The sequence below is a fragment of the Danio rerio genome, chromosome 4 (assembly GCF_049306965.1).
Source record: "Danio rerio strain Tuebingen ecotype United States chromosome 4, GRCz12tu, whole genome shotgun sequence".
Classification (NCBI taxonomy): Eukaryota; Metazoa; Chordata; class Actinopteri; order Cypriniformes; family Danionidae; genus Danio; species Danio rerio.
In genome coordinates this window covers 1,474,581-1,502,241 of record NC_133179.1, presented here as the reverse complement: position 1 = coordinate 1,502,241, position 27,661 = coordinate 1,474,581, and the positions used below count along the sequence as shown (strand labels likewise).

At 38.6% G+C, this 27,661-nt stretch overlaps 1 protein-coding gene across 11 annotated transcripts in view; it reads left to right on the top strand.

Moving 5' to 3' along the window:
* Nucleotides 1-27,661, top strand: part of mtpn (myotrophin) — a 204,430-nt gene that overhangs the window by 132,609 nt on the left and 44,160 nt on the right. For 5 of the 11 annotated variants that reach the window (XM_073945856.1, XM_073945857.1, XM_021474978.2 and 2 more), the window contains one exon: nt 21,720-21,774. The gene's annotated coding sequence lies outside the window, so the exon portion shown is untranslated. Of the gene's footprint in view, nt 1-977; nt 1,049-21,719; nt 21,775-23,090; nt 23,215-23,512; nt 26,365-27,661 lie in introns of those variants that run through there. The other 6 variants (XM_073945855.1, XM_073945860.1, XM_073945862.1 and 3 more) reach the window with 3 other exon arrangements.

The window sequence follows — 27,661 nt, the reverse complement described above, 5'->3', positions numbered from 1 at the left end:
GTGTGTATGCAAGTATGTGTTTGTGTATGTACATGTGAATATGTGTGTGTGTGTGTGTTTGTGTGTGTGTATGTGTATGCATGTCTGAGTTTTCTTGTGTGACTTTGTGTGTGTGTACGCATGTCTAAGTGTGTGTATGCATCCGTGAGTATGTGATTTAGTTAGTGTGCATGTGTTTAAGTGTGTGTGGGGACCTGAGTGAGTGTGTGTATGCATGTCTGAGTGTGCTTATGTGAGTGTGTGTGTATGCTTGTTGAAGTGTGTGTATGCAAGTATGTGTTTGTGTATGTACATGTGAATATGTGTGTGTGTGTGTGTGTGTGTGTGTGTGTGTGTGTGTGTGTGTGTGTGTGTGTGTGTGTGTGTGTGTGTGTGTGTATGCATGTCTGAGTTTTCTTGTGTGACTTTGTGTGTGTGTACGCATGTCAAAGTGTGTGTATGCATCCGTGAGAATGTGATTTAGTTAGTGTGCATGTGTTTGAGTGTGTGTGTGGACCTGAGTGAGTGTGTGTATGCATGTCTAAGTGTGTGTATGTGGGTTATTTACATATAAGTGTGTGTGTGTGTGTGTGTGTGTGTGTGTGTGTGTGTGTGTGTGTGTGTGTGTTTGTGACCCTGTCTCTCCATAAAGCGGCTGCAGTGTGTTGATGTCCACTCAGTCCATCATCTGAAGCGTCTCTTCAGTCAGAATAGCTCTGATCGCTCAAATCAAGAAGAATTAGACCAGCGCCCGAGACTAATTAGATGGAGAGATGGACTGATACTCTTACACTCCTGCACTCTGTGTGTGTGTGCGCGCGCTAAACCGCTTTCTGAAATTCTTCTGTCTGTCCTTCTGCTGCTGCAAATTTACTTAAAACCAGTGGATAATCCCAGCACAGATGCTGCACTCACACTGGTGTCTCCTCACCCTCAGTCATGATCTGTGTACTGCTGTTTTCACATCCTGACAGAACGAAACACTCTTATGTCTGCAGAAGTCGTTTTTGGGTGGAGACAAGCAGACATCATTACTGTTTGCACTGATTCAGTCCCGCGTGTCATCAAGGTAACATTTGGTGATACACAGACATACACAAACACACACATACACACAGGAATGAACGTTACGAATGAAGTTTGTTGTACTGTTGCCGGTTCACTTTCATTATTTGTTAGGATTGCATTCATATCAGAAGTGAACCGTACTAGAGTTCACAGGAACTGTACTCCAGACCACCACTTTCAGGAGTTCACACTTAACTGATGATTGATTATAAAGCTTGTTTGGCATGCTGTCCCTGAGCTCATAAGATCCTCGAGCCTGGGGCTCCCTCATGTTTGCAAGGCGAGAGGGGAGTTTGAGTTCAGGTAGATCTGGAGAACTCCCCTGCTGTAGTAGCTAATGAACAGACAGACATTGCTCTTAAGAGATGACTACTGACTAGGAGCATGTCTATGGTGCCGATTTGGATTAGTCAATTCACTTAAGTTGCATGTTTTTGGACGGTGGGAGGACACCAGGGAACCCGGGCGAAACCCACGTGAGCACAGGGAGAACCTGTAAACTCCACACAGAAACGTCGGCTGGCTTGGTAAGAACTAGAACCAGTGATGTTCTTGCTGTGAGTGCTAACCACTGGGCCACCGTGCCACCCATCTAGGAAAGGAGGAGGAGTAGGGGTGGAAGGGGGGATTATTCAAAATAAAGATGGCTGTCGAATGGAACTGAGGGTGTTTATCCGCTTGTTAAGTGGTGACGTGTTTGTGACGTATGTATTCTGTTTCCGGGTCCAAGCCGCCACTCATTTAAGTGGAGAAATCATTTGTTTATGATCACGTTTTATTCCTATCACACAATAAAGTTAATTTTTTTATAAAGTAATAGTGTACACAACAATCTCTGGGCTTGCTGCATCACAAATACCAAAAATGTAACAATTTATACAAAAATTAATCACTTTTTGGCCCTCGGATATTAGGCATGGACATATATACTGGGATCGTGATTTTTGAAAGCCTTATATCGCTTTGTAAACGTCAGTTGAATAGAGCGCTTGGACCAGGAAGCCGCTTCGCGTGACGTCACACTTAACAAGCGGATAGTGGCTTAGGAATCGTCTAATTAGTGAATCATGAATTGAATAATGCGGGGCCGGCTGTAAGCAATCATAAGCATGTGATCCTCTCGAAATTAGTTCATATTATATAATAAACATATCATATAATAAACTTCACTTATTTAATATATAACATTTGAATTTCATATATATATATATATATATAGAGCACATATGTTACATATTCTTCAACAGTATGTATATAATTGTAATTTCAATGGATGCAAAAATTTTTTACATTGAATATATGACATTTTATGCATGTAAAATTCAAATATGAACTTGTACCTCATATGCCATTAGCACATATAGCCAGGCATCATATTTCTACAGTATATGAGGCAGATTTACAGATGTGAATGGAGACCCTCAGGTTCAGGTGGACGGCGTCACTAAACAAACGAATAAAATAACCGAGTCTGCATCCAAAAACGCCCTGGCTTCTGCCATTAATTAAGATTACAGCATGTACGAAGGGCTGGAGATCTGAATGCTCACACACACACACACACACATACATATACACGCACACACTCACACAGAGTCTGAAGACAGCCGACCCTGCTGGGCCACAACTCACTGAAGTGTTTTCAGACGTTCCTGTCAATGTGGTTTAATTAACCAATGAACTATCTACTGAGACAACACGCTAACAAGTCCTCTTTCTCTTTCTGGTCTGTCAGCTTAAATAAGAGCTTAAATAAAGCTGCTATTTTTGTGCACGGAGTCAAAACTTCCCGAGATTTCCGCTTAGATGCTGCTCTTTTACAGCTCAGGAGACATAACGAAGCTCTTATGTTCCTCCTAACTTGACACAAATGAGTTCATGGTTGGCACGCCGTATAAAAGTGCAGAGAAATATTAATTAATGCGCGGTTTTGATGAGGAATTGTGCTTTTAAAAATGTTTTACAGACTCTTGTGTGATTGGACTGATTTCTGGAGGATCATGTGACACTGGAGACACGCATTTTACAGTATGTTAATATATACAGCAGATCTTTTAACTTACAGTGAGTTTTCACATCATTTTAAATGCAAGGTGAGCAGTGAGACTTCTTTCCAAATGATCAGTTGTGTCTGTTTTAAAGTTTTGACTAGCGATATGGATGTCTGGGACAGTGTTTGTCTTAATACACAAAGTGTGTATATTCCATAAAAGCTGATGCTGATTGGTCAGTTATTGTCACGTGACTTGGGGTGCGCTCGGGAGATTCATTCAACTGGGCTATCTAGAATTGACAGCGCATCATGCTGCTTGTGCACGGAAGCCGAGTGTCTCTATTAGGAATAACGAACTTGTGCAAGCTCTAGAAAAGCCGTCGTTATTTGCGATCTCCAGCAGTTGATCTTGCACAGCCATGGTGGATTCACCTGATTTGTTGACAAGTGCATTATGGATCTATTCCTTGGCAGTTTGCTGGTCCATCTCTGGGCATTTTCCCTTTAGCTAATGCCGAGTTCAGATTGCATGATTTTCAAAGTAGTCGTGTCACAGATGTTTTCACATTGCATGACTATCTGGGCTGGCGTTTCGCCGCTGCTTTGTTTACACTGGAAGATGGATCGGCGACAGGGACTTTCACATTGCATGACTTTACTATAGGAAGAATCGCCGACAACTTCGTCCAAACTACGTCTCACAGCCAAAAACACGTCGTATGTCTTTTGTTATTAACTACTTAATGAGAAAGAAGCCTTTAATGGGGTAGAACATGTACAGTTGAAGTCAGAATTATTAGCCCCCCTGAATTATTAGCGCCCCTGTTTATTTTTTTCCCCAATTTCTGTGTAATGGAGGGAAGATTGTTTCAGCACATTTCTTAGCATAATAGTTTTAAAAACTTATTTCTAATAACTGATTTATTTTATCTTTGCCATGATGACAGTAAATAATATTTTACTTGATATTTTTCAAGACACTTCTATACAGCTTAAAGTGACATTTAAAGGCTTAACTAGGTTAATAAGGTGAACTAGGCAGGTTAGGGTAATTAGGCAAGTTATTGTATAACGATGGTTTGTTCTGCAGATTGTCGGGAAAAAAAATTGCTTAAAGGGGCTAATAATTTTGTCCCAAAAATGGGTTTTAAAAAATTAATAATTGCTTTCATTCTAGCCGAAATAAAACAAATAAGACTTTCTCCAGAAGAAAAAATATTATCAGACATACTGTGAAAATTTCCTTGCTCTGTTAAAAATTTTGGTAATATTTAAAAGAGAAAAAAAAAATTAAAAGGTGGCGAATAATTCTGACTTCAACTGTACATGTTTGCTCACCTGGGTTTAAAGGGAATTAGCCATTTCTCCTCAACGTTGATAATAAACTAATTTCTTTCTGTATGAAACGTCAAATAGACACGGTTGCTCCTGAGTCCTGTCAAACCTCCACTAGTTTTTCCTCCATTTCGTGGGTCCAAATAAACCGAAAAAGAGCGCTTTTAACTTCTCCCCCAGCCTCCCCCTGGCCTGCAGCAGGTACACACACACACACACACAAGTGAATGCTGCTCTCTCATTGGCTGTAGGCGATCGCTGATGTTATTTTCAGTCAAAACTCAATTCACACGGCATGATTTAAATCGCCGACAGCTCCAGATATTCAGCACGCCAAATATCTCACAGGCATCAGCGACTCATCGGCGATTCTCTCAGATCACGTCTTTGATCGTTCATACTGTGTGATTGTCACTCACGTGCACGAGCAGCGATTTGCCTGTGATTTCAGCCATTTGTCAGCGATTTCTCAAAACCTGTCGGCGAGCCAAAATCGGGGCTAAAATCACGCAGTCTGAACTAGGCATAAGAAACAATACAAAACAATACAATATTTACTCATAGAGCACATTTAAAAACAACCAAGGTTGACCAAGGTGCTGTACATAGGAGTGCTAAAAACAGAAGCAGAATATAAAAGAAACATTTAACTGATAAGAGCAATAAAACAGTGATCAAGGAGTATTAAAAGCGAGAGAAAATCGACAGGTCTTTTAAAACAGACTTAAACACAGAGATGGAGGGGGAAGGTCTAATGTGAATCGGTAGACTGTTCCAGAGTTTAGGACCAGCAACAGCAAACGCTCGATCACCTCGTTTTTTAAGGCGTGTTCTGGACACGGTGAGTAAGTTGAGATCGTATATGGACAAAGCAAGTCAGTAAGGTACTGGGGAGCAAGATTATTGACGGCTTTGTAGACGAATAATAAAGTTTTAAAATCAATTCTGTATTTAATGGATAGTCAGTGAAGTACCGCTTGGAGTTGCCGACTTATACTTGCGGGTGCCAGAGAGTAGTCTAGCTGCTGCATTTTGAACCAGCTGCAGACGAGAGAAAGAAGACTGAGAAAGACCAAAATAAAGAGCGCTACAGTCATCTAGACGTGCTGTTATGAAGGCATGAATCACCATTTGAACATTTTTCTGGGATGGAAATGGCTTGACTTTAGTCTGTTGTCTGAGGTGGTAAAAGCAGGATTTAACGACAGTACTGATCTGTTTATCAAATTTTAACTTTTCATCAAACATAGCACCTAGATTTCTTACACACTGGGTGATATGCGGGGCCAAGGATCCCACATTGACATCTAACAGAGGATTTTCTTTGTGCCCAAATACAATTACTTCATTTATTTATTTTTTTATTTAATAAATTGCTTGAGAGCCAAAGTTTAAGCTCCTTTAAACTTTAAATAAATACATAGAATGAAGGCAATTAATGATTTCAGGGGCGTCACGGTGGCGCGGTGGGAAGCACAATCACCTCACATCAAGAAGGTCACTGGTTTGAGCCCCGACTGGGTCACTTAGCATTTCTGTGTGGAGTTTGCATGTTCTCTCCTTGTTGGCGTGGGTTTCCTCCAAGTGCTTCGGTTTCCCCACAGTCCAAACACATGCGCTATAGGGGAATTGATCAACTAAATTAGCCGTAGTGTAATAGTGTGTGTGTGAATGAGTGTGTATGGATGTTTCCCAGTGATGGGTTTGCAGCTGGAAAGGCATCCGCTGCGTTAAGCATATGCTGGAATAGTTGGCGGTTCATTCTGCTGTAGCTTTTCCTGATAAAGGCACTAAGCTGAAGGAAAACGAATGAATGACTGATCATATTTTACTGGTGTTGAACAGAGGAAGCTCACCTGTGTGTTCTGGACTCACTCCTGTGGTTTCAGACGTCAGGAAGCAGAATTATTCCAGTCCGAGTGTGACGGACTAATCAGAGAGTAGAGCCGCTCTCACCGGGAGCCAATCACAGCGCAGACATCTGTGTTTAAGTGAGTGTGTGTGCATGCATGTATGTGTGGTGTGTGTTTTAAGTGTGTGTGTGTGTGTGTGTGTGTGTGTGTGTGTGTGTGTGTGTGTGTGTGTGTGCATGCATGTATGTGGGGTGTGTGTTTGAGTGAGTGTGAGTGTGAGTGTGTGTGTGTGTGTGTGTGTGTGTGTGTGTGTGTGTGTGCATGTATGTAAGTGGGGTGTGTGTTTGAGTGAGTGAGTGTGTGTGTGTGCAAGTATGTATATGGAGTGTGTGTTTGAGTGTGTGTGTGTGTTTGAGTGTGTGTGTGTGCGTGCATGTATGTGTGGTGTGTGTTTGTGTGAGTGTGTGTGTGTTTAAGTGTGTGTGTGTGCATGCATGTATTTGGTGTGCGTGTTTTAGTGACTGTGTGTATGTGTGTGTGTTTGAGTGTGTAAGTGTTTGCATGCATCTGTTTGTAGTGTGTTTTAATGTATACGTGCACGCATTTATGTGTGGTGTGTGTGTATGTTTGTGTGTGCAAGGGAGTGCTTAAATTAGTATGTGTATGTGTGTGTGTGCATGCATGTTTTTGTGTGTGTCTGTCTGCGCATGCTTTCATGTGTGCTGGTGTGAGTTTGACTGTATATGTGCGTGCATTTATGTTTGTGTGTGCATGTGTGTGTTTGTATTAGTGTGTATGCATGCACGAGTATGTTTTTGTTTGTGCCTGTCTGTGCATGTGTTCATGTGTGGTGTGTGTGTGTTTAAGCGAGTGACTGTGTTTGTATGTATGTGGTGTGTGTGTGTGTGTGTGTGTGTGTGTGTGTGTGTGTGTGTGTGTGTGTGTGTATATTTGAGGGATGAATGTGCGCTAGAGCTAGTGTGACGTGTGCATGTGTGTGTGTGTTTGAGGGAGTGTGTTCTTACATGCATGTGTGTGTTAAAGCCGGTCTGCATGTGATTGTGTGTGTGTGTGTGTGTGTGTGTGTGTGTGTGTGTGTGTGTGTGTGTGTGTGTGTGTGTGTGTGTGTGTGTTGTGTGTGTGTGTGTGAGGTGGTGCAGTAATGAACTGGTGATTCACAGATCTCCGAGCGCCTCTTAATTGCAGCACATTCCTGTGATTCAGTAGTAATGCAGTGACATTAAGCATCAGCTTCTAGAGCTGAAGGGAAATGAGGCTCTGTTATTAATGTCTGTCTGAGACTGAAGCTATCTGTGATCCAAACATCACCCTTTGCTTTCAGGTTTTCCAGTAAAGAGTTAACCGTTCCCATTCATCAAACCCTCCATGACTTGCAGGCTTCCACCTCCTCACTTTAAACATGCTAACTATTCACAAACTCCACCTCTAAGAACGTTTCTCGCTTGTTTTCAGTCCAAACATCTGCAAATTCTTAAATCGAGAATCGTTTTCTAGATAAGTTAACATATTGTGTTGTTTTCAGAAACAAGTCAAACAAGTTTTTCCCTTTAAAATAAAATCTGCTGATGGAGAAACAAAATCAAGTTGTTTTCACACATTCGTTTAGGTCACGACTCCTGCTGTTAACTTCATTACCTGCATATTATTAACGTATGAACTGTTCATCAGCAGTTACACTGCAACCCAGGCTGGAGTTTACATGTGTGTGGTGTGTGTGGTGTGTGTTTGTATGTGCATGTGGTTGTGCATGTATGTTTCATTCTGTGCATGTGTTTAGTTGTGTGTGTGTGTGTGCATGTGTTTGGTTGTGTGTGTGTGTGTGTGTCCTTGTGCATTTGTATGTTTGTTTGCATGTGTGTGGCCTGTGTTTGTATGGGCATGTGGTCATGCATGTGTGATTCAGTCTGTGCATGTGTGTGGTGTGTGTGTTTGTATGTGCATGTGTTTGTTTGTGTGTGCATGTGGTCTGGCATATGTGTTTTAGTCTGCGCATATGTGTGTTTGCATAAGTGTGTGTGTGTTTGAATTTGTTTGGTGTGTGTTTGTATGTGCATGTGTGTCTTTGCGTGTGTATTTGTGTGTGTGTGTGTGTGTGTGTGTGTGTGTGTGTGTTTGTTTGCATTTGTGTGGTGTGTGTTTGTATGTTCATGTGTTTCTGCTTGTGTGTGTGTGAGTGTGTGTGTGAGTTTGTTTGCATTTGTGTGGTGTGTGTTTGTATGTGCGTTTGTTTCTTTGCGTGTGCCCTTGTGTGTGTGTGTGTGTGTGTGTGTGTTTCTTTGCATTTGTGTGGTGTGTGTTTGTATGTGCATGTGTGTCTCTGTGTGTGTGTGTTTGTGTGTGTGTGTGTGTGTTTGTTTGCATTTGTGTGGTGTGTGTTTGTATGTGCGTGTGTCTTTGTGTGTGTGAGAGTGTGTGTGTGTGTGTGTGTTTGTTTGCATTTGTGTGGTGTGTGTTTGTATGTGCGTGTGTCTTTGTGTGTGTGAGAGTGTGTGTGTGTGTGTGTGTGTATGTGTGTGTGTGTTTGTTTGCATTTGTGTGGTGTGTTTTTATATGCATGTGGTTGTGCAAGTGTGTGCTTTTCAGTCTGTGTATGTGTGTTTGTGTGTTAGTTTACATATGTTTGGTGTGTGTGGGTGCATGTGTGTGTGATTGTGTATGTGTATTTCAGTCTGTGCATGTGTGTGTGTGTGTGTGTTTAGATATGTTTGGTGTGTGTGTTTGCATGTGTGTGTGTGTATGTGCATGTGGTTGTGCATGTGTATTTCAGTCTGTGTGTGTGTTTGTATGTGTGTGGTCTGTGTTTGTAAATGCATGTGGTCGTGCATGTGTGTTTCAGTCTGTACATGTTTGCGCGTGTGTGTGTGTGTGTGTGTGTGTGTTTGCGTGTGTGTTGTGTGTTTACATGTGTATGTATGTGTTTGCATGTGTACGTGGTGTGTGTGTGTGTGTGTGTGTGTGTGTGTGTGTGTGTATGTGTGAAAGAGTCAAATATAATGATTTATTCCAGATATCTATTCAGAAACATCCAGAATGCAGCACAAATCTATACATTCTGGCAACACAAACAATAAAAACCAAAACACACACACACATACACAAACACACACATACACACACGCTACATAAACAGACCGCAGTAAAAACACCTGCTTCAGTGTGTGTGTGTGTCTCTGAGGAATCATGTAGTAATTCAGCTCGAGTTCATCCAGATCTCAGAGTTCCTTCATTCTCCAGAGCCGTCAGTCTGCAGAGTTTAACCCACACGCTTCCATCCTCACTTCTGAACATCTCATCTCCATCCTCACAAAGCATGGCTCCACATCTCTCTCTCCACATCTCTCTCTCTCCACATCTCTCTCTCTCTCTCTCTGCTCCTGAGTGCTTTTTAAATAACATCAGCTCAATTATCTCACACAGACGGGCCGCTCTAAAAGCCTGAGCCACAGTCAATCACACACTCACACACACACACACACACACTTAACATACACACTGTGCACTGCGTCATTGTGTCTGTGTTTCTGAGTCTGAGAGCCAGAGAAACGCTGCTTTAAACCCTGGTCAACTGCTCACTGTCTACACTACATAGGGAACATTGGAGGGAGCATCCTTAGGAGAATCAGATGGACACTGAAGGACTCATGCAGATTGTATAATTTTAGGTAATCACTGCATAATATTGGAGTTTTTGTCTTGTTTCTAGTTCAAATATTAAAAAATTATTAAATCTGAAAGCATTTTATAGACGCGCAAAAAATCTGGTCTTAATAATAACCCAAAATGAAGTGCGTTTATCTTTAAAACAAGCTAAATGATCTGCCAGTGGGGTGAGCTAAATAATCTAATGTCAAAAGGAGGAGCAAGATTATTTAGCTCTCCCCATTCGTTCATTTTCCTTCAGCTTAGTCCCTTTGTTAATCAGGGCACGCCACAGCAGAATGAACCGCCAGCTATTCCTGCATATGTTTTACACAGCGGATGCCCTTCCAGCTGCAACCCAGTACCTGAAAACACCCATACACACTCATTCACACTCATACACTACAGCCAATTTAGCTTACCCATTTCCCCTATAGTGCATGTGTTTGGACTGGGGGAAACCGGAGCACCCGGAGGAAACCCACGACAACGCGGGGAGAACATGCAAACTCCACACAGAAACGCCAACTGACCTAGCCGAGACTCGAACCAGCAACCAGTGTGTGTGTGTGTGTGTGTGTGTGTGTGTGTGTGTGTGTGAGAGACTGCATATGTGTGGTGCGGTGTGTTTGTTAGCATCTGCATGTGTTCATGCATTTGTGTGTGTGAGCGTGTGTTTGCATGTGTGTTTGTATGTGCTGTTGTATGTGTTGTTGTAATGAAAATCTCACTTAATTTTCAGAACTGCAAAATATGATATAACATGTTATTATGTTTTAGTATGTTTATTATTGTTGTAATTATTATTATTATTATTATTTATTGTTATTATTATTATTATTATTTATTGTTATTATTACAATTTTCATTATTACTATTTATTATTGTTATTTTTTGTTATTAATAATATTTATAATAATAATTATTATTGTTGTTGTTATTATTATTATCAATTATTATTATTATTTTTATTGTTTCTATTTTTATTAATACTATATTTTATTAATACTATACTTTATTATTATTGTTAATATTATTTATTATTAATAATATTATTTATTATTACTATTTTTATTATTGCTATTTATTATTATTATTTTATTAATAATAATATTATTTATTAATAATAAAATCATTTATTATAACTATTTTTATTATTATTATTTTTATTATTTATTATTGTTATTAGTATTAATATTATTATAATTATTATAATTATTATTATTTATTATTATTAATTAATATCATTGTTTTTTTATTATTACTATTTTTTATCATTACTATTTATTATTATTATTTTATTATTAACATTATTATTATTATTTATTAGCTTACAATGGCTTGATCTGATTACTGCTAATGTCACCTAAGTGTTCACCCCTCTAAATCCAATGCATTTTTCTTGGTTGCTTTACATTTAAGCTTTACCGCAGATTAAATGAGTGCATTCTATATAGTTCAGAAATGATCAATTAAAGGTTTCGAGTTGGAAATGCAATATTTGCTTTATTTTTCTGTCTGTAAAACCTTGCATTTCAGCAAGGTCGAGGTTAGGGAAGGTTGTTGACCACTGCACTAAATCATACTGCATGAGCCAAGAAGGCCTGATTTGTCAAATATGATTTTCATATGCATGCAAAGGTTGCATTAAAAAGAATAGATTTTTCTGACTATAATTTCATGTCAAGCTTTAGGTCAACTAATCAATAAGTCATTTCTGACTGAGCTTGTTGCAATGCATTTTGGGATTTTATACATGAACCATTAATGCAGTGATACAAAATTTTGTCTTCATACAATGCAACAACAGCAACAAAAATCATACGTAATCGTGTCTTGTTTCCAGTGCGAATATCTACATAAATCAAGAAGCATTTTCTAGACAAATATTGTGTTGTTTTCAGAAACATTAAGTGATTTTTTTCCCTCAAAATAAGCAAATAATCTGCCAATAGGGCGAAGAAAATAATGTTATTTCAAAGAAAAGACTACAAGTCTATTTAGCTTACCCCATTGGCAGATTATTTAGCTTGTTTTAAGGGAAAACTCACTTCATTTGACTCATTAAGTCTGGAAACAACACAATATTTTGCACTTTTCTATATAATGCCACTTGATTTAAGAATCTTTAGAAATTTGGCCTCAAAACAAGACATAAACTCCAAGTAAAACTGCCTTATTTTGCAGTGTAAGCAGCTATTAATGATCTGCAGATGCTCCGTCCTTCATTGCAGACACTTTTCCACATTAATGAATGGGTAAATATGAGGGAACAGCATATAATTGAGATCATCAGTTCAGTGGTCAATAACCAATCATGAGTAATGGTGTAATCAATAACACGTCCTCTAGCGTGCGCCTCGATGTTCACCGTGCTGCTTTTCTTTTCTCTTCAGTGCAGTTAATTAGCAGTGTGAGACATGATGAACCCGTGTGATGGGTTTCATCACTGATATTAACACACTGTAATTTCTGCGGCGACGTTCACAGTCGATCAGAGTATGTGTAAACACTGCTGAGATTTAATATGTAGTCTTGATTTGCAGTGTGAAAGTGTTCAACTTTCAGCTCACCTAAAAACAAGTCACTTTCAGTGTGTGTGGCACGACAGTAACCAGTTAAACTGCATGAGAAACCATGAGACCAGTTAATCTGCATGAGGAAACAAATCTGAGCTTCTCGGAAACAAATCTTGAGTTGTTCATTTTAGATCTTACAAGGTTTCTGTAGCGTAATATACATCACCAGACTAGATGATAAACCACTTTAAACTTGTAAAAATGTTCGTAAAAGTCACTTTTTACAACTTTTTAAGGTTGAAAGTTGTTGGAAGAAACATCAAGCCCCCATAATGCAGTTCACAAGCACAAATGAATGAACAGAATATGTGAAACTGCTGGTGTGGGGTTATTTTGGCAGTGTGCTGCACCGCGTGCTGTAAGCGGTTTGTTAGTATCCCATTGTGGGCAAAACCTCATGTACACAATATGAATAAAATAACAGCAGGGCGTTTCCTGGTTTGACCTCGTAGAATCAATAAACCCAAACAAAACCACACTGAACTGGACTACAGCACACACACACACACACACCGCAAGAAGAGCTCCAATCCCACAATGCTTGAACTCTTTTATTTATCTCTTGCTCCGTGTGTGTGTGCGTGTGTATGTGTGTGTGTGTGTGTGTATGTGTGTGTGTGTGTGTGTGTAAAAGTTCTGCTTCAGCTGGTTTCTTTTTCTTACACACAGACACGACTCTCCACTTGTGTGTATGTGTGTGTGTGTGTGTGTGCGTGTGTGTGTCTGTAATCCTCTCTGCAGATTCACCAGGTCACTGATCTTAGAGCAGTCTGGATTTAAAATGCTTTTGTTACTGTTCAAATCTGAGTTAAATCCCCTCACAGCTCAAACACACACAAGCTATTAAACTTTCAGAAATGTCAGTGTGGTTCACACACACACACACACACACACACACACACACACACACACGCGCGCGCTGTACAGTGCAGTGGCACATGCAGTGGGATTCACTGGGCTGCAGTGTGTGAGAGCTGAGGGAACAGCACATTTAACAATGGTACAGTTAGTGCATCCTTGTCCACTGTTTTGTGGACACATTTGTCTAGAGGAAATGCTTCTCATGACCTTTTGTAACCTTCGGAGAACTATTTATTTTTTATAGTTAGGCAGTTACTTAATAGTTAGGCTACCTTTTGTAGCTCCACCTTCTAAGCTCCTTCTGTGTTCTGTAGCTCCGCCTTCTAAGCCTCTATTGTGTTCTGTAGCTCCGCCTTCTAAGCTCCTTTTGTGTTCTGTAGCTCCGCCTTCTAAGCCTCTTTTGTGTTTTGTAGCTCCGCCTTCTAAGCCTCTTTTGTGTTCTGTAGCTCAATATTTTGAAGCTCCTCCTGTGTCCTGTAGCTCCACCTCTAGTGGTCTGTAGCTCCGTCTTCTATTTTATTGCTCTATAGCTCAGCCTTATTTTACTGTGTCCTGTAGCTCCGCATTTTATTCTAATGTTCTGTAGCTCCACCATCTTTTCCAATGTTCTGTAGCTCCGCCTTCTATTCCACTGTTCTGTAGCTCCGCCATCTGTTCCAGTGTTTTGTAGCTCCGCCTTCTATTTCACTGTTCTTTAGCTCCACCATCTGTTCCAGTGTTTTGTAGCTCCGCCTTCTATTCCACTGTTCTGTAGCTCCGCCATCTGTTCCAGTGTTTTGTAGCTCCGCCTTCTATTCCACTGTTCTGTAGCTCCACCATCTTTTCCAGTGTTTTGTAGCTCCGCCTTCTATTCCACTGTTCTGTAGCTCCACCCTCTTTTCCAGTGTTCTGTAGCTCCGCCTTCTATTCCACTGTTCTGTTGCTCCACCATCTGTTCCAATGTTTTGTAGCTCCGCCTTCTATTCCACTGTTTTGTTGCTCCACCATCTGTTCCAATGTTCTGTAGCTCCGCCTTCTATTCCACTGTTCTGTTGCTCCACCATCTGTTCCAATGTTCTGTAGCTCCGCCTTCTATTCCACTGTTCTGTAGCTCCACCATCTGTTCCATTGTTCTGTAGCTCCGCCTTCTATTCCACTGTTCTGTCGCTCCGCCTTCTATTCCACTGTTCTGTAGCTCCACCATCTGTTCCATTGTTCTGTAGCTCCGCCTTCTATTCCACTGTTCTGTCGCTCCGCCTTCTATTCCACTGTTCTGTAGCTCCACCATCTGTTCCACTGTTCTGTAGCTCCGCCTTCTATTCCACTGTTCTGTAGCTCCACCATCTGTTCCACTGTTCTGTAGCTCCGCCTTCTATTCCACTGTTCTGTAGCTCCACCATCTGTTCCAGTGTTGTCGCTCCCCCTTCTGTTCCACTGTTCTGTAGCTCCACCTTCTATTCAGTGTCCTGTAGCTCCTCCAGTGTTGTGTAATTGTATGTGCTTTTGTATTTCTTCTTTAGGGTTTAAACCATGTCTGTTTAGCTTTATCTCTATATCGCATGTCAGTTTTAATTTTTTATGTTTCCATCTCATATTCATTTGTTTCTGCAGTTGCAGTTTTATTGCATTTTACATTATTTTTTGGGGGGGTATAGGGTTTTCATCACTCACATGATCTGTAGTAGACTCGCAGGTTTACTCTGAACCAGTGCGCTGCTGCCTCTAGCATGTGTGCAGAAGTGTGTAAATGTGTGTTTGTGTGCTTCACCCTAATTGGCCTTCCATAGGTCGTCTGCTCTGCTTGTGTTTATGAGAGAATCAGTGCAGAAACACACACATACACACAGAAAATTGTGCTGATGGATCTAAATGACCCCAAGCATCATGTTTTATAGTGCAGAATCAAAGTGTGTGTGTGTGTGTGTGTGTGTGTGTGTGTGCTTGGCTCTGTACGTGTTCTGTGAGGACAAGTGAGTTTTTTAATGTCACTCGTTCCCTGCAGGCTGATAAAGAGTAAGAGCGAGACTCATATTTTTATTTATTATTTACACTGATCTCTGAAATACCGGCCTGTGATTGGTCAGTCGCCTTCCTTCTGTTGTTGAATATTTATGTTTTCAAGTCAGATCTGATTGAGTCTCCCATAGAATCTTTCATCTCACGTAACTTTATAATCGACTCTCAGATCAATGATTCTGGTGCATTTATTGATCAGTCTGTAGAGTATTCTTATGATCTGCATTATAATGTGCTGTCAGACGGCCATTATCATAAAAAAGCCTCTTCGCTTTATTCTAAACACTTGTCAGGTTGGATTTTGCAATAATAATTTATGTTGCAGAACTTCATATAATCATATGTACAATCATTTATTTCTGAATATATAAGATCTCATTCATAAACATTAAGTAAATAATGATTTAATTATTGAACTAAAACGGATCGCTTGCTACTAAATAGTTACAATAGTTTCAGTGTTGCTTAAGAAGCACTACATTACAGTGATTATTAATTATTTACAGTTGTTATTATATCGTATGAGCTGCTTCTATAATCATATGCATCAATGTAATATAATCAGATTGTGGTAAATCAGTGTTCATATTGAAGGACTGGAAACATCACATACAAATATGAATGTATCCATTTGAATAATAATTTATAAATTAAATAAATTTAGGAACTAATATGCAAGCAAAAATAGTTAAAAAATTACAAAATACATAATAATAATAATAATAATAATAGGTATATTTAAAAAACTAAATTTAGAATAATGTAGTTACTTATTGTTTTTTTTTTATTTTTTTTATTTTTCATATATATATATATATATATATATATATATATATATATATATATATATATATATATATATATATATATATATTTATTTATTTATTATTATACTTTTTTTGCAAAGATGCAAAAGAAAAATAGTGTGCAATTAATGTGCACACTATTTAGTGTGCAAATAATATATGCAATATTTTTGTGATAAATGAAAAGGGTAACACATTGCATATAATGTATTGTATTTTTTTAAATAAAAAATTACAATATTGCACATATTATTTTGTATTTATTTATTATTTTAATTAAAATGTAATATAATATAATGTTTAATATAATTTTTTGCACACATTATTAACAAAATATTATTAACAAGACCATACATAGTATACACATAGTACACATAGTATACATAGTATACACACACAGTACGCATGCCTTATATTCTAGTATTCTGTAGCTCTGCCTTCTGCTCTTGTGTCCTGTAGCTCCGCCTTCTATTCTAGTGTTCTGTAGCTCCGCCTTATATTCTAGTGTTCTGTAGCTCTGCCTTTTGCTCGTGTGTCCTGTAGCTCCCCCTTCTATTCTAGTGTTCTGTAGCTCCGCCTTCTATTCTAGTGTTCTGTAGCTCCGCCTTATATTCTAGTGTTCTGTAGCTCTGCCTTCTACTCTTGTGTCCTGTAGCTCCGCCTTCTATTCTAGTGTTCTGTAGCTCCGCCTTATATTCTAGTGTTCTGTAGCTCTGCCTTCTGCTCGTGTGTCCTGTAGCTCCCCCTTCTATTCTAGTGTTCTGTAGCTCCGCCTTCTATTCTAGTGTTCTGTAGCTCCGCCTTATATTCTAGTGTTCTGTAGCTCTGCCTTCTGCTCTTGTGTCCTGTAGCTCCGCCTTATATTCTAGTGTCCTGTAGCTCCGCCTTATATTCTAGTGTCCTGTAGCTCCGCCTTCTATTCTAGTGTTCTGTAGCTCCGCCTTATATTCTAGTGTTCTGTAGCTCTGCCTTCTGTTCTTGTGTTCTGTAGCTCCCCCTTCTATTCTAGTGTTCTGTAGCTCTGCCTTCTGCTCTTGTGTCCTGTAGCTCCCTCTTCTATTCTAGTGTTCTGTAGCTCTGCCTTCTATTCTAGTGTTCTGGAGCTCCGCCTTATATTCTAGTGTTCTGTAGCTCTGCCTTCTGCTCTTGTGTCCTGTAGCTCCGCCTTATATTCTAGTGTCCTGTAGCTCCGCCTTCTATTCTAGTGTCATCTAGCTCCGCCTTATATTCTAGTGTTCTGTAGCTCTGCCTTCTGCTCTTGTGTCCTGTAGCTCCGCCTTATATTCTAGTGTTCTGTAGCTCCGCCTTCTAGTAGAGTATTTTAAGCCTTTAATTCTAAGCCCTTAACCTTTGATTGCAATATTCTGAAACTCCTCATGTGTTCTGTAGCTCCGCTTTCTGTTTCAGTGTTCTGTAGCTCCACCTTCTAAACAATATTTATAATGATGTAGTGACTTTTATTATATTTTATATACTTTTATTTTTTGGTTCTAAATGTAGAGGAAAATATTGCACGTACTGTTTTCTATTATTTTATTATTATACTAAGTATTTAATAAAAAAAACTTTATTGCCCATATTATTTTGTATTTATTTATAATAAAAAAAATTATATTAAAATAAAATTAATTAATTAATAAAATAAAAATATTTATATATTTTATATAATTTTTGTATATTTTACTAGCTAAATATTGCACATATCATTAACAAGACCGAACATAGCAGTAACTAATAATATAATATAAGAATTAATATGCATGCTTATTTAAAAAAAATACAAAAATACATATTATTTTTAATTCTTTTATATATTCACAAAAGTACAAAAGTTAGAAAAATAGTGTGCATAATATGTCTTTTATATTTATTGGTAATAAGGAAAAATGGTAAAAAAATATTTCACATGTTTTTTTTTTGTTTTTTTTAATTAAAATAAGTATATATTTAATATGATTTTTATGAACATATTATTAATAAGAGCGTACATAGTATACACAGTGCAGAATAAGAAAATATGCACAATAATTAAAGGCCAACTATGATAAAAATCGTCTTTTGTGGGCTGTTTGGACAGAACTGTGTGTAGTATAGTGTGTCCACAGTCATATTGGGGTGATATAAGCACAAAAAGTCTCTTTTTTAAAATTTACTGACGTTAAAATAAAATCCAAATCCCTCCCATTTTGAGGTCGACCGTAATGTGACGTACGAGTGCGGTTTTCCTGCCCACTGAATTGATTGACAGCTGCGTATTAACATGTTGCTGTAGTTACATCTATAGTCATATCCACAAGACAGGACGTACGCAAGTTTAAAACGATTTTAAAACAGTACACAGCCGCGCTAGTACAATTATAAAAGACGACGCTTCAATCTCGGTTTGTGGACGTTAAATTAGGTTTATTTTGTTAATTTACATAACGGATATCCAATAAGCAGTGGATATTAACATGTATCCTGTCACATTTGCCATGCAAAGTTAGTGCGTGCTGTGTGTGCATGTCTTTGTGTGTGTGTGTATCTGTGTATGTGCGTGAACTTTGTAACAACATAGTGTGTGACTCATCGTTGCAGAAAGGCTTGAATTAACTCCACAACAAATACATCAAATAATCATTGGGAAAGTCCTTACTGTAGTATTTCTCACAAGCATTACGTGAGATCTGCTTCCTTCATGTCTGTCACTGTGCAGTGTATCTGACGTAGCCGGAGATTGAGGCACACTGTGACAGACACGTGGGAACGGTGGGCGGGGAGAACCACAAAAACAGCTACAGAGTGCTCAAAGCAGAAAATCCAGCATTCTGAAAGGTTTAATAAATAATCTGATGAGAGTTTTGAGCTGAAACTTTAAAGACACACTCTGGAGACTTATCCTAAATCTTGAAAAAGGGGTAAAATAGGTGCCCTTTAAAATATAATAGTAAAAATAAAAGATTGAAAAGGTGTGTTTTACTTCATAAATACATTATGCAGCTGCTCTGTTGAGCTCTGGAAGGATATGTGTTATCATTGTAATTTAAAACACTTCAGATATTGGTTCTTTTAAAGAAAGCCAAACTTTAGTGCGTCTGATAAACAGAGCGAGATTATTCACCCGAGTCATTTCTGCGATCTGTGAGTGTGTGTGAGTGTGTGTGTTTACCGGCGTCTCTCATCCTCATGAGTTTCTCTTTATCTGCTGAACACAGACCAGCCTTTAACACACTTCACAATATATTTCAGCACGGGCTCATTCATATTCAGAGCCGCTGCTGCTGTTGAAGTCACAATATCACATAAAGACACTCGTCTCGTTTACAGCTTTAGTTATGAGACACGACAGTAATCAAATATATTTAATCAGATTTATCGACAGCATCAGGCTTTTCTCTATCAACCTGAGATGTAAATGTGTGGGAAATGTGTGCATATTTCATACTTATTGAGTTCTGATGATGAGGAAGTCTCGCCCGTAAGCTGCAAATGAGTTTAGTGAAATGTCCTTGTTTTATTGCCATTTAAAAAGACTTCCTGAGAATGAATCTCTCCATCATTTTACCTGCAGAAATTAATGAATGCAGGAAGCAGAATGGCTTGTTATATGATATTCAGGGTGTCCGCGTGGTCTTGACATGTCCTACGTGTCCAAAAACAATATTTTAGGCCTTAAAAAGTCTTACATTCACTGAAATATTGTCTTGTAGGTCTTAAATCCTTTTCAAACAGGTCTTAATTTTCCTCTGTCCATGCAAAGTAAAGCTACCCAATCAGGCGACATCCATCCAATCACCAACAATACATTCATTCTTTTTTTCTTTCAGCTTAGTCCCTTTATTAATCAGGGCTCACCACAGCGGAATGAACCACCAACTTATCCAGCACATATTTTACGCAGCATATGCCCTTCCAGCTGTAATCCATCTCTGGGAAACATCCATACACACTCATTTACACTCATGCACTACGACCAATTTAGCTTTTCAATTTCCCTGTAGCGTATGTGTTTATACTGGGGGAAACCGGAGCACCCAGAGGAAACCCACACCAGCAACCTTCTTGCTGTGAGGCAATCGTGCTACCCACTTAACCACCGTGACACCCTAACAATCCATATCAATACAGGATTTTTAAAATAGATTTATGTTTATCAAAATGTACAAATTTTTTGATTGGAGTAATAAGCTAAAAAGCAGCTTTACATCACAAAAAAAATTACAGTTTATTATACACTCACCGGCCACTTTATTAGGTACACCTTACTAGTACCAGGTTGGAGCCCTTTTGCCCTCAGATCTGCCTTAATCCTTCATGGAGTAGATTTAACAAGCTACTGGAAATATTCCTCAGAGATTTTGCTCCATATTGACATGATAGCATCACACAGTTGCTGCAGATTTGTCGGCTGCACATCCATGATGCCAATCTCCTGCTCCACCACATCCCAAAGCTGCTCTATTGGATTGAGTGGATTGAGCTCTGGTGACTGTGGAGGCCATTTGAGTACAGTGAACTCATCGTCATGTTCACCAGTCTGAGATGATTGAGCTTTATGACATGGTGTGTTATCCTGCTGGAAGTAGCCATCAGAAGATGGAGACACTGTGCTCATAAAGGGATGGACATGGTCAGCAGCAATACTCAGGTAGGCTGTGGCGTTGACACCATGAAAATCTCCCCCACACCATTACAACACCACCACCAGCCTGAACCGCTGATTCAAGGCAGGATGATCCATGCTTTCATGTTGTTGACGTCAAATTCTGACCCGATCATCTGAATGTGTGAGCAGAAGTGGAGACTCATCAGAGCAGCAACGTTTCTCCAATCTTCTATTGTCCAGTTTTGGTGAGTCTGTGTGAATTGTAGCCTCAGTTTCCTGTTCTTAGCTGACAGGAGCGGCACCCGGTGTGCTCTTCTGCTGCTGTAGCACATCCGCCTCAAGGTTGGACGTGTTGTGTGTTCAGAGATGCTCTTCTGCAGAGCTCGGTTGTAACGAGTGCTTATTTGAGTTACTGTTGCCTTTCTATCAGCTGGAACCAGTCTGGCCATTCTCCTCTGACCTCTGGCATCAACAAGGCATTTGTGCCCACAGAACTGCCGCTCACTGGATATTTCCTCTTAGTCGGATCATTCACTGTAAACCCTAGAGATGGTTGTGGGTGAGAAATCCCAGTAGATCAGCAATTTCTAAAATACTCAGAGCAGCCCGTCTGGCAGCAACAACCATGCCACGTTCAAAATCACTTAAATCCCTTTTCTTCCCCATTCTGATGCTCACTTTGAACTGCAGCAGATCATCTTGACCATGTTTACATGCCTAAATGCATTGAGTTACTGCCATGTGATTGGCTGATTAGAAATTTGCATTAATGAGCAGTTGGACAGGTGTACCTAATAAAGTGGCCAGTGATTGTATATTCATAGTAGTAAATACAGTTATTTATATTCTAGTAATGTTTCACATTTTTATGTATTGTGAACAGGTAAATGCAGCAGTTTTTGATGAGCAGAATAAATTTTATCAACCCCGTTGTCTTAACACACACCCTTGCTAAAGTTATAATGTGATGGATATTAGTTTTATTTCTTTTCTGTTTTCAATCAGGTCCAGTTTGAGTTGCAGCAGAGCGACAGAGACGTGGATAAAAGCTAAAGCACAGGTAACACTCATGGCTCCCAGTGAAGGTGTTTCTCTGCTCTCCTAGTGTTCTTTAAGTGCAGAGGAAGTGCCCTTATCAGTGTGCATGTGTGAAACTCTTGTCTTTCTATCTGTGTGTTTCCATTTAAAGTTCGTCCTCTGCATCACCTCGCACTCTCTAAAACACACACACTCACACCACACACACACACACACACACACACACACACACACTCACTGACTCTTGGTTCAATCCAGATAGCAGAACACACTCTTATCAGAGCGAGATGAGTGCTAATGGAGACAAGGTCAGCAGTGAGCTTATGACACACACACACACACACACACACACACACACACAGAGAAACACAAACTTTAGGTCTGTGAATTGTGAGGACTTTCCATAGACTTCTAGAGCTGTGTCATAAACTTGAAACCTGAGCAAGGTTTTTTGCTATGGTTTAAGTCTGACATATATTATTATTATTATTATTGTTTATTTTTATTATTTTTATTTATGTATTATTATTATTGATATTATTTATTATTATTTATTTATTTATTTTTATTATTTTTATTTATGTATTATTATTATTGATATTATTTGTTATTATTATTTATTTATTTTTATTATTCTTATTTATGTATTATTATTGATATTATTATTATTATTTATTGTCATTATTATTATTTATTATTTTATTATTATTATTATTATTATTTATTTTTATTAATAATATTTTATTATTGCCATTTACTTTTATAATTATTATTATCATTTATTATTTTTATTTAATATTATTATTTATCATTTATTTTTATTATTATTATTATTCATTATTAATATTATTTATATTTATTATTATTTATTATTATTATCATTGTTATCATGTATTATTGTTATTATTATTATTATTATTATTATTATTATTTATTACATATAATATAATATATAACTTCTATGTCATGTGTAATTTGCATATGTCTAAATGTTTCAGATGTCTATATGGGAGCAGTCTGCATTTTTACATTTTTAAAAGTAATAGATCTGTGTGATTTATGAGCCGTTTTCCTCATGGAGACCATTAAATGTCCCCACAAGGTTTAAAATTACTGGCAATACATACACATGTAGATACACACTCACTCACACACACTCATTCCTTAAGCATACACATGTGTTGTGTCTATAATGCAGAACAATTATTGTGTGTGTGTGTGTATGAGAGTGTGTGTGTGTGTGTGTGTGTGTGTGTGTGTGTGTGTGTGTGTGTGTGTGTGTGTGTGTGTGTGTGTGTTTGAGATACTGAGCCTGATATTGTGGGTTTGTGTTTTTAGCAGAAAATGAATGTGGCAGCAGAAAATTACCCAGAATGCATCAGCGCCGTACTCTGATTCAGAGGCAGAGATAAAAACAAAGAGCGCCATCGTTGACGGAGGAGAGAAAACAAGAGGAGCGGGAGTGAGAAATGAAGAGATGCGGTCAGACACTCCTGCACTTAACACACACACACACACACGCAGATACTAGCTAAATACACTGATTGACTTTCTGTACACTGTTCTTCTCATTTATTACATGCAATTACATACATTATTACTAGTGCTGGACAGAGATTAATGATCATTCATTCATTCATTCATTCATTTTTCTTTGAAAATAAATAAGTATAATATAATGTAGTGAAATACAATAATAATAGTATTAAAATATGTATATATATAGTAGTATTTGTAATATAATATTAATATTTAATGCTCATTTTTACTGCTTTAATTCCAAGTAAACATTTTAGATCGGTAGAAATGTTAAAATATATATTATCTTTAGTTTTATTGCCTTGTTTTCCAGTTTAAAATCTAAATGTTCATCAATCACAATGCATTTAGAAGGGAAACAACATTAAATATGAACTTTTGCTTTTTAAAATGAGTATCAAGTGAAGAAAAGCAGAAAAATACACAATTAAAAGCTTCATTAGCTTGATTTAGGAATAAATGCATCTCATTTCAATCTGTTGTTTCAGAAAACAAGACTTAATATTGTAATAAAATCACTAACTGTACCCAAAAAAAAAATAAAAATTACTAATACTTTCCTTCTTAGACTTTACAGACCTGAAACTTGCCTACAGCACTTATTCATTGTTGCTCTTATAGTTGTGTAAATTGCTTCCTTGTCCTCATTTATAAGTCCCTTTGGATAAAAGCGTCTGCTAAATGCCTACATGTAAATGTAAATGTAATTAAGGGACTTTTAGATGCTTTAATGCAGTGGTTCCCAACCTTTCTTTTGCCTGAGAGCACCTTTTTTTCCCTGGAAAATATTGTAAGGTCCCCCTCCACATTTAATGATATATCCGCTCATATAAGTTTGCAGTAATGATGACAAAACATGTTGCTTTCAAACAAACGGTGTGTTTATTACTGTATCTAGATATGCTTATGCACAAATAATAGCCTAATGTTTCCCAGAGATGGGTTGCAGCTGGAAGGGCATCCACTGTGTTAAACATATGCTGGATAAGTTAGTGGTTCATTCCGCTGTAGTGAGCCCGGAATAATAGAGGGACTAAGCCGAAAATGAATGAATGAATGAGCTATAGCCCAATGTAAAATATAAAAGCAAAGCATCAGGAGGCCATTTGTAAGTGAAAAGCGTAAGCCTTTGGCCTTTAAACTGACCCTATTTTAAATTCACTAACAAAAATATCAGTATCCACACTGGTGTATAGGGGAAAAATAATATAGGCTGTTACAATTTAAACCTTGTGTGTTATTCGTTATGCTCTACCAATTAGTGTGAGGATTGCTGCGAGGCGAATCAGTGAGACTCTGTCTTTTTTGTGGAGGACGGATTACAAGTTTGTCCATTTTTGGTCAGCCAGGGCAGTGCTCCTCAACCTTTTAATCACCATGTGAATTTGACAATTTTACTGCGGAGGGTTTGGGGTGTTTCCTAGGTTGCTATGTGACCATCAACCGTTTTCTCAGAGGATGACAAAATGACAAAACATTGCTGTCACTCTGATACAAGTTTTATTTATAAAGAAAAGCACAAAGCACAGCAGTGTTACTGTGTTCTGTGTTTGTCTGAGAAAATTAGTCTCACCGAAATGTAAATATTCCATACAAGTTGAAGCTGATTGGTCAATTCTTGTCACATGACTCGTGGTGCGCTCGCGGCTCGGGGTTCATTGGTGCGAGCAAACTTGTGCAGACTCTAGAAATACGCGATATGTGAACGCTCTCAAAAAGGCTGCCGTCATTTTGATCTCCATCAGTTGATCTTCTTGCACAGCCATGGTGGATTCATCTGATTTGTTGACAAGTGGGTTGCGGATCTATTCCTTGGTAGTTCGCGGGTCGTTCAGTGGGCCTTTTTCCCTTAGCAAAGAACGTCTGTTTCTTACTCATTTTGCTGCTTGTGGGTTAAATTTGGACCCTCAAGTGGCCGAGACGTAAGTGAGAGAATACGGTAATTTTTCAAAATAAAAGACTTTTCAAAAAATAAAAGCGTTCAGATACAGACAATAAATAAAACGTTAATAATTAATGATTTCTTGTGCAGCCCGGTACCAATTGATCCACGGACCGGTGGTTGAGGACCACTGAGCTAGGGGGTAAAGTGAACTAAGGCAACATGATCATTCTCCTAATTGTCCACTGCTGAGATTTTTTTAAATATGACACGACTCCCCTCAAAGCTCGCTGAGGCCCCCTTGTGGGCCGCAAATTCCCTGTTGGGAACCACTGCTTTAATGGACAAATATGCATCCTAATAGTGTTTTTAGCAGAATGGGACACCAGTATGGCTGTCAACATCTCAAACAATGTGCTTTGGTGTTTCGTGACCCTTTAAATAATGACTGATAAAGGTGATGTCATGTTTGCTGTGACTGTGATGTTTACTCGTGGCTTATTCATAGTCTACATTAAGCTTTTGGCTTCAGCCGATTGTTCTTAAAGGGTCACAAAACACCAAAACACATGTTTTGAGCTGTTGACAGTCGTATATGTGTCCCACACTGCTAAAAACACTATTAGGACACCTATATTTCACTAAAAAGTGTAAATTGGTTGTTTTTGCGTTATTTCAAGCAAATTCGTTCTTCCGGTTTGAAACGAATTTTTGAAGCTGCGTCACGGTCATGACATAATAGCGTGTATTCCAGCGTGCAGACTGGACGTCTGAGCCAGAGTGTGTGTTATTACGTCTTACAGTGTGATGCATTAATGCATGAGTAAAGCTTGGTTCAAACCAATCAGCGCGCTCTATTGTGCAACTTCATTAATATTCATTACTGTCACAGTGTTTAGACGACAGAGACGCCACGTTGTGTTGGCAAAACAAGCGTGAAGTGTTGCTTTTATAGTTTGCTGCCGTGAAGTTTTGTTTTCATTTTCTCTCTGTGAGAGCGCAGCTGGAGTCACTTGTGGATTAACAGTGTACGTGACGCTCGACAACAATAACTTACGTGTCTAAGGAGGATTATTGATTACCTGAGAGCTGTTCTCATCTGCAAACGCTGAGATCTGGATTCGCTTGTAGTCTCCTCTAAATAAAGACGCGGCTCTAGTTGCTGGTGATTGTCCTGTCTCTACAGATTTGGTAAGTGAGCGACCAGTGCTCTTTGTTTATTCAGTTCGTATTTTATTCGTATCGAACAAACTATTTCACCGAGTGTAAACATGTTAGCACTACAACCAAACTTTACCTCGTGTAGGATTTTCACCGCATTTTGTGACCAGAATAACACACGCGGCTTTCTGACACTACCTGCCGTGTGAATCTAAGTTTCCGGGAAATGCTGAGTTTTTTTTTTTCTCTCATTGGCCGTGCGGTATCAAACATTGCATGAAAAATACACGCTTAGAGCAGTTCCTCGAATCAAATATCTCTTTGTGGCGATGGACATGACTGAATTCCCTGATTGAAAGAACCAAACTGCAGTTAAAGTCCACCATTTAATAATTTGAAAAATAATTCGACTACAGATGTCCATGTAAACACAGTCACTTTGTCCCCTGTGGGTGTGTGTTTTGACTCTGAAATTCAGCGCACCCAAATAGACACTCCCACACCATTTCTTCCTCCGACACTCCCCCCTAAACAGAGCTGGACACGCCCACTTTTCTGACTTTTTCCAAAGTAGAGGTGTGAAAACACCCTGCTGAAGTGAGGGGGTTTCATGGCCCTTTAAGTTGTGTGAAGAGTTCATTATCTGTGGATATCCTGCTGGGTTTTTGTCATTTGTGGTTTGGAGACAGTGAAATATGGCCTGTAACACATCTCGACATGTGCTCTGAGATCCTGACTCATATTTGAATCTCTTTCAGTGTGGAGATCTTTGTCTGCGTGTTGATATTTCCTCACGGGCTCTCTTCATTTGTCAGATCTCAAACACATCTGCCGCTCGGTGGATTGAGGCCTGAGAGTTTAACTTGAGCTCTTTGTCTTTCTTGGCACACGTCAGTGTTTTTCTCTCGTTGAATACTGATATGTTTTCGCTCATGCAGTCGCTGGTTCGTGTTAGACAGATGTTTGACTAGCAGTATCCCACTAAAGCTTATTTTTTATTTAAGAACTTCCTACTTAAACTGAGAGAAACATCTCTGCAGCATGCTAATAGACTATCTGCCAGTTTGGCTAACGATTTACAGAGGTTAACATGCATGATTAAATACACAGACTAATCATTAAAATAATGCAGCATTTATTCATTTTAGGTAATTTTCATTTCAATATCTACTAATATACAGCCCTCAGTGTAAATGAGTACAGCCCTCACGGTCTCTCTTTTAAATTAATATTTCTACAGTATGATTTACAATAAATAAATGTGTGCATATATATGTTACATTAGTCAGTACCAAAGACAAAGCTAAAGAAACCTAAGATCACAATC